At 49.7% G+C, this 7,500-nt stretch overlaps 1 protein-coding gene across 5 annotated transcripts in view; it reads right to left on the reverse strand.

The window, feature by feature from the left end:
- Nucleotides 1-7,500, reverse strand: part of LOC119595123 (abnormal cell migration protein 10-like) — a 164,612-nt gene that overhangs the window by 116,870 nt on the left and 40,242 nt on the right. The window lies entirely within an intron of this gene.

The following is a 7,500-nucleotide window of genomic DNA, read 5'->3' on the forward strand; positions in this document are numbered from 1 at the left end:
CTTCCTATTAATTCTGAGCTTCTGGCGGGTCGATTGCAACATCTTGCAGCGGCCTGGCAACGTCGAGCAATACTTGGCATGCATTTTTTCTGTGGGAACACCGGTGAGACTCTGGTCCCGGAGCTACACAAACACAAGTGGGCTGTGACGTCACATATTTTTGTTGCCCTCTGTGCCTTGATAAACAATGTTTAAGGTCAGTGCATCCACATGGGACAGCCGTCGGACACGCCCTCGCCACAATACTCATGACACTAAACACCATATCCAAACACGCGGTCATCACTCAATTTATTCCACATCCTTCACTCTGCAATTATTAAATAAAAATCCTTATTCCCTGATTAATCAAATTTTCTTATTAATAACCCATTCGCCTATCCACAATCTTCATTGATTACCCACTAAATAATACTAATTACCAACTAATACCAAACTTTTCTGCCAAATACTGTCCTCTGCCCTTACCCCTTCGCCCATTAGTCACAGACCCCCATGTGACGAAGTTTTACGGTAATTTCGACCCTTATTTTCTTTCGACTGGCCTCTTGGCAATCACGTGTAGAAGAAGAGATACAATTCACAGAAACATAAATTGTCTTGATTAAACAGCATCTGGTTTTACTCCTTCGGCCTTTTAACACTCAGCCTGCGAGAGATCTTCATTAGCCGTATTTTTCTCCAGATGTCTTCTCTACGTTCTAATAGACAAAAGTTTTACATCATCTCGACTAAGGATATTAACTTTTGAAAATATACTACGAGGAAACACAATGGCCCGCATACACGCAGGCACAAAACCTGGTTCCTATAATTCCTTCAGCGCATCGCGAATCGTGAAGGAGCTCCTTCCTACTGCAAACTGCATCTCTATCATAGGAGACTACAAGTCAAAAGCGTTCTCCACACATCTCGTCGTTCAACAAATACACTAAGTCAATCTCCATCTCTTTTCTTGTTTGTATCTCTCATTTTTTCTAAATACTGCCTCTATCAGTTTCACACACAAATACACACCACCACGGTTCAACGTAATTTCTACTAGAAATCCATAGAAATATATTACACACCGAGTATCATAACATAACATTATATAATGACTAAACACACTGTGCTGTAGAAACCTACCAGTCCAAATTAATCATCAACTTCGACCAAAACATGGCTTTTTTTTATCTTACTACCATCACTCATTCCCATTCAAACATCTTTTTCTTTCTTAGAAAATCTAAAACCCATAAAAGCCACAGCCTTAGCCTTAAGCCACGTACTAAGTCATTTCTTTCGCCAATGTCCTTGCTTCCAACCAAACCTGGGGTATATCCTCTGATATACCCCCGTTACATTTCCAAGGCCATTGCAAAGACAACTTCCATTTGGGCGATTGCAACCCGGCGTTACGCAATCCATCGCCGCGGGAGAGCGTCTCCGGTATTATCACAATACAATTCATGTCCGGATCATGTTTCTCTTACACTAACAGCCATGGAGTCTGGGTTTCGACATGACGTTTTATTTACTGATCATTTTTGTTTGCTCTTAGCGTTGATGCTTTTCGTAATGATAACTTGAAATGTTATCAAAAATGTCTTCACCGCGGAAAATTTAAATTGTATAACATTGCTTTTGCCTGTTTACCTACCTATCTCTTTGTCTGTCAATGTCGACAGAAATCCTACTTCTTTTCTGACCGAACACCCACATATAGCCCTATCTGACACCGTATCTAATTACCTGCCTACCTACTTGCCTGTTTAATGCCCCGTCAGGCGCCCACGAGCTTCTGTGCCTTCCGGATTGTCTGTAGGCCAACTGGCTCCAATACACATGATAATATTATCAGTTCAAGCAACGTAGAATTGTCCCTAGCATTTGTACGTTATGTTCTACTCACGGATTTTAATTTGGCAGGTACCTTTTTCCTCTTTCCCTCCCTCCCGCCCTCCCTCTTTTCCTCCCTTTCTCCTGAAAAACTAGCACGTCATAAGGCCATAAATACCAAAGCGGAATGCATACGTTCATGCCTGGCACCGCCCCCCCCCCCTTTACACATAGTTGTCAAGTCTTCGAAACCACATTATCAGAGCCAATTTTAGATTTCAATACGGCCAATACCAATCTTCTAACAACGACAGGAGAAACCTAAATTTATCGGCGACAACAAAAGAAGAAAAGTCCCAAGCAAGAAAGCTACAAAGGAGCAGCAAGCTCCTTCAGCGAGCTAGCGCGGGACCACTTGTGCCACGAGCAGCAAGAACGGCGTGACATTTCACTTCACCCCCCTCCCCCAACCCCGCTCCCCTGTTCCCCCCTCCGAAAAAAGTTCACCAGGAAGTGGACAACCCCTCCCCCCCCCCTCCCCTTCCCCGCACAGTTGCAGCGTCACCGCCACCCTGTCTCGTTATCGCTGCCGGGAGGCGAGACCCGTCATTTCGCCGCAATGAGACCAGCGCGACGCCCCCGCGCGGCGCTCAACCGGCAATCAGCCTTGCGAACAACGGTCCTTGCCGGAAGATGCCTGGCAGTGCGGGCGACAGACACCTGCAAGAAGCAACAGACAACGAACCATAACGACTGCAACAAATGTATCAGCAAATACAGCAGGGCAACACAAAAACTGCAACAAACTGCGGGCAATAAATAACTACTGTAACAATGGCAATGGCTAACCACTTTCCCTCCTAATTCACGCGCTCTTTCCTTCGAACGGCAGTTTGCGTAGCATTAAGCGCCATGACCAATGCTCGACAGATCGGCGGATGGGGAGAAAACAAAGGAAATGAATGAGAGAGGAAGTGAAGGGAAAGGAAAAGCTACGGAGAAGCGGCGGGGGGGGGGGGGGGTAAGGGAAGGAAAATAAACAGAAGGAAATTCTAAGGAAAGAGAGATTACAAAGCAATCAGTGGGGAGGCAAAAGGAGGCGGAAAATAGTCTGTGTTTTCGAGTGTGAAAATTTTTTCGTTTTCCACTGAGGGTCAAGGCTTCGCAGAAATAAGATATTCAATAACTCCAATCTCATGACCCTCTTTTTGTACTTGCTTCTCCTCAATCACTCTTTCATTCATTGATTCACTCACCCACTCACTCACTCACTAACTTACTCACCCACTCACTCTTTCTCTCTATATAAATTTCTCTCTTCGCATTAGATTAAATTTGCTCTTATATAACTTCTGCCTCAATTCTGACACATTAACAAGACAAGTATCGTTTATCAATGTTTTTTTTTACAGCAAATATGATCATGTGATGTCTATTTTATGGTATAATACGTAAAAAGTGGATGAAAATTTTCAAATATTCTAGCATGACAGTTACGAGACTTTCTCCGCGTGTTAATTTCGAACACCTGCAGGGGCGTATGGGCGGTATTTCACCCCTCCCCCGCCTCGAATAGTCTCTAAAACCTCCTCCTTTGTTCCACTTGTTTAGCGTTCTCGTGTCAGTAGCCGCGCTTCTTATTCGGGCTGAGGTTTATTTTCACGGGGCCACGGACGTCGAGGCACCCTCTGTCCGCAGCGGCATACCGGTCACCCGATCCCTCGCCCGCCCGCACGCCCACTTGCACCCACTGTGAGCCGCCCCCATGGCTCTCCATCCAAGCCATCAACTTTTCAAATTATCAATCTGCTCTTCGAGTCATCGGATACCTCCCGGATAACGCTGTCGTGGCTACACTTTTTTTTTACCAACGTTGATTTATCTTTATGCGAAAAACAAAGGCTTAGGGCTTACGGTGTCAGCGACAAGGGACCCGAGGGACGTCACTCTGTAGGGTCCCCGTCCACAACACAGCTTACGAAGCTCTGATTAGCTTTAGGTGTAACTTAGCTTAAGAGACAGGAGAGAGATAACACAGACGGCGAGGGGGAGAGGGAAGTGAGAGGGAGAGGAGTGGGAGAGAGAAAGAGGGAGATGAGAGGGAGAGAGAGAGGGGGGAGCGAGAGAGAGAGAGGGGGGGGGGAGCAGAGAGAGAGAGAGAGAGAGGGAGCGAGAGAGAGAGGAGGGAGAGAGAGAGGGAGGAGGAGAGAGAGAGAGGGAGAGGAGAGAGAGGAAAAGAGAGAGAGATAGGAGAGGAGGAGGGATGGGAGAGGAGAGAGAGAGAGAGAGAGGAGAGAGAGAGAGAGAGAGAGAGAGAGAGAGAGAGAGAGAGAGAGAGAGGAGAGGAGAAGAGAGAGAGAGAAAAGAGAGGAGAGAGAAAGAGAGAGAAAAGAGGGAGAGAGAGAGAGAGAGGAGAAGAGAGAGAGAGGAGAGAGGAGAAGAGAGATGGGAGAGGAGAGAGGAAAGAGAGAGTGAGAGAGAGGAGAGAGAGAGAGAGAGAGAAGAGAGAAAGAGAGGAGAGGAAAGAGAGAGAGAAGAGAGAGAAGAGAGAGAGAGGAGAGAGAGAAAGAGAGAGGAGAGAGAGAGAGGGAGAGAGAGAGAGAGAGAGGAGAGAGGAGAGAGAAGATGGGAGAGAGAGAGAGAGAGAGAGAGAGGGAGAGGGAGAAGGAGGAGAAGGAGAGGAGAGAGAGAGAGAGGAGAGAGAGAGAGAGGAGGAGAGAGAGAGAGCGGAGGAGAGAGAGAGAGGAGGAGGAGAGAGAGAGAGAGAGAGAGAGAGAGAGGAGACGGAGAGAGAGAGAGAGAGAGAGAGAGAGAGAGAGAGAGAGAGAGAGAGAGAGAGGAGAGAGAGAGAGAGCGATAGAAAGAGAGAGAGAGAGAGAGAGAGAGAGAGAGAGAGAGAGAGAGAGAAAGAGAGAGGAGAGAGAGAGAGAGAGAGAAGAGAGAGAAGAGGAGAGAGAGGAGAGAGAGAGAGAGGAGAGAGAGAGAGAGGAGAGAGAGAGAGAGAGAGAGAGAGGAGAGAGAGAGAGAGGAGAGAGAGAGAGGAGAGAGGAGAGGAGGAGGAGGAGGAGGAGAAGAAAGAGAAAGGAGAGAGAGAGAGAAGAGAGAGGAGGGAGAGAGAGAGAGCGAGAGAAGAGAGAGAGAGGAGACGAGAGATTTAGAGAGAGAAAGGAGAGAGAGAGAGAGAGAGAGAGGGAGAGGAGAGAGAGAGAGAGAGGGGAGAGAGGGAGAGGAGAGAGAGAGAGAGGAGAGAGAGAGAAAGAGGAGAGCTAGACGGAGAAAAGCGCTTGCAGATAGAGAGCTAGACGCAGAGAGACCGGTAGAGAGAGCTGAGAGAGAAAGCCCGAGAGAGAGACGATAAATCGACGAACGGGAGGGATGATCGAGACGAGAGCTGACGAGAGAGAGCCGAGAGGATGGAGAGAGAGGGAGAGAGAGAGAGAGAAGAGAGGAGAGGAGACGAGAAGAGGAGGAGATGAGAAGAGGAGAGAAGAGAGTGAGGGGAGAGGGAGGAGGGGAGGAGAGAGAGAGAGAGAAAGAGAGAGCGAGAAGAACGGAGAGACGAGAGACGAGGAAGGAGAGAGAGAGAGAGAGAGACAGAGATGAGACGGACGAGAGAGAGGGAGAGGGAGAGAGGCAGAGAAGAAGAGAAGAGAAGAGAAGAGAAGAGGAGAGAGAGAGGACGGGAGGGAGGGAGAGAGAGGAGAGAGAAGGAGAGACTGACTCCGGTAGAGGTAGAGCTCGAGAGGAAAAAGATCGAGGTGAGGAGAGAGAAGGGGAGGAGAGGAAGAAGGGGGAGTAGGGGGAGAGAGAGAGGAGAGAAAGAGAGGAGAAGAGAGAAATAGAGAGGGAGGGGAGGGAGAGAGAGAGGGAAGAGAAGAGAAAGAGGAGAGGGAGAGGAGAGAGAAAAGGGGGAGAGAAGGGGAAGGGAGGAAAGGAGGGAGGGGAGGGAAAAGGGGGGGGGGGAAGGGAAACGGGGGGGGACCGAGAGGGAGGAGAGAGAGAGAGGAGGGGGAGGAAAGAGAAGGAAAAAAGGAGAGAAGGGAGAGAGAGGAGGAGGGAGAGGGGAGAGAGAGGGGGAAGGGAGGGGGGGGAAAAAAAAGGGGAAGGGGAGGAGGGGGAAAAAAGGGGGAAGGTAAAGGGTGGGGGGGGAGGGGAGAGGGAGGGGGGGGGGGGGGGGGAAGGGGGGAAGGGAAAGGGAAAAAAAGGGGGAAAGGAGGGAAAAAGAGAGGGGAAAGGGGGGAAAAAAAAAGGAATCAAAGAGGAGAAAAAAAAGGGAAAAAACCGGGGGGAAAAAAAAAAGGGGGGGGGGGGGGGGTTTAAGGGGGGGGGAAAAAAAAGGCCCGGGGGGGGGAAAAAAAGGGGGGGGGGGGGGGGAAAGGGAAGGGGGGGGGAAAGGGAAGGTTGGGGGGGAAAAACAAAAGGGGGGGGAAAAAAAGGGGGAAAAGGGAAAAAGGGGCCCGAGAAGAAGAGAAAAAAAGAGAGGAGGGAGAGGGAAGGAGAAGAAAAAGGGGAAAAGGGGAGGAGAGGGGTGAGAAAAAAAAAGAAAAGGGGGGGGGGGCCCCGAGGGGAAAAAAAGGGGCGGGGGGGCCCGGGAAGCGGGGGGGCCCCAAAAAAAAAAACGAAAGGGGAAAAAAACCCCCCCAAAAAGTCCCAAAATGTGAAATATTTAAAAAAACCCAAAACTACGCCGCCCGTCACGCGTCTCCGGCAGCGCACTGCCTCGAGGACCTTATTAAATTCCGTTCGAACGGAGATCGATGAGCTCGTGGCCGCCGTTCTGAGGGAGCCGCAGGTTATGGCAGCCGCGAAACAGGCTGATGGCTCGCTCATGACACCCCGTCAAAGCAGTCGAAGATGCTGCCATAATATGCACAGCAAACAGCTGGAATGAGCATCATCACTGCTTAATCATTAGAACGACCGCTATCGTATTTCTGTCATAATAATTATCACCGTGATATTCTTTTTTATCAGGATGTGAGGATATCATAACACCACTGCCAAGAACACCAGACCCAAGTCCGGTGTGATCAAATGCCCCTCCCCCTCCCCCTCCCCCCCCCTCTCCCGCGACTCTCCGGCACTCGAGATGCTGGCGGCCCCAAGTGCATCTCGCCTTGTCATCCTCCGCCCTCGCCCGCTGCCCCCTCCCCTGCCCCTCCCGCTCCTTGCCCCCTTGTCCACCTGCCCACTGCCCCTTCCCCCTTGCCTACCTGTCACCTGCTCCCCCTGCCCCCCCCTCCCCCGCACACCTGCACTGTCGCTCTTTTATCTCTTACTTGCGGTGTTTATTTCATTTGTTCTTTACTACTCATGCCTTTTACATCAGATCGTAAGTAATTATGATATATCCAAACAAATAGAGAAAGTGTGAGAGGGAATTACAGATAGATAGATAGATATACAGATAGATGGAGAGGGAGAGTGAATAAGAACGTGAAGTCGTAAAAAGCCCAGTTAAAAGCAAGAAACAAGAGGCGCAGCGCCGGGTCGCCTCCTCGGCCCCTGCATGATTGCCGCTCGGAGCCGAAGGGAGCCATCGACCTGCGCTCCCCTGTTGACCCACTGAGAGCCGTGCCTGACAAAAGCACTCGCTGCCTCGGGACTCCTTCGGGCGTCAAAAGGGAAAAAAGAAAGAAGAAAGAGAAAATGAGAGAAGAGACAAGAGAAGTGACACGC

Source organism: Penaeus monodon, chromosome 35, assembly GCF_015228065.2.
Source record: "Penaeus monodon isolate SGIC_2016 chromosome 35, NSTDA_Pmon_1, whole genome shotgun sequence".
In the NCBI taxonomy this organism is placed as follows: Eukaryota; Metazoa; Arthropoda; class Malacostraca; order Decapoda; family Penaeidae; genus Penaeus; species Penaeus monodon.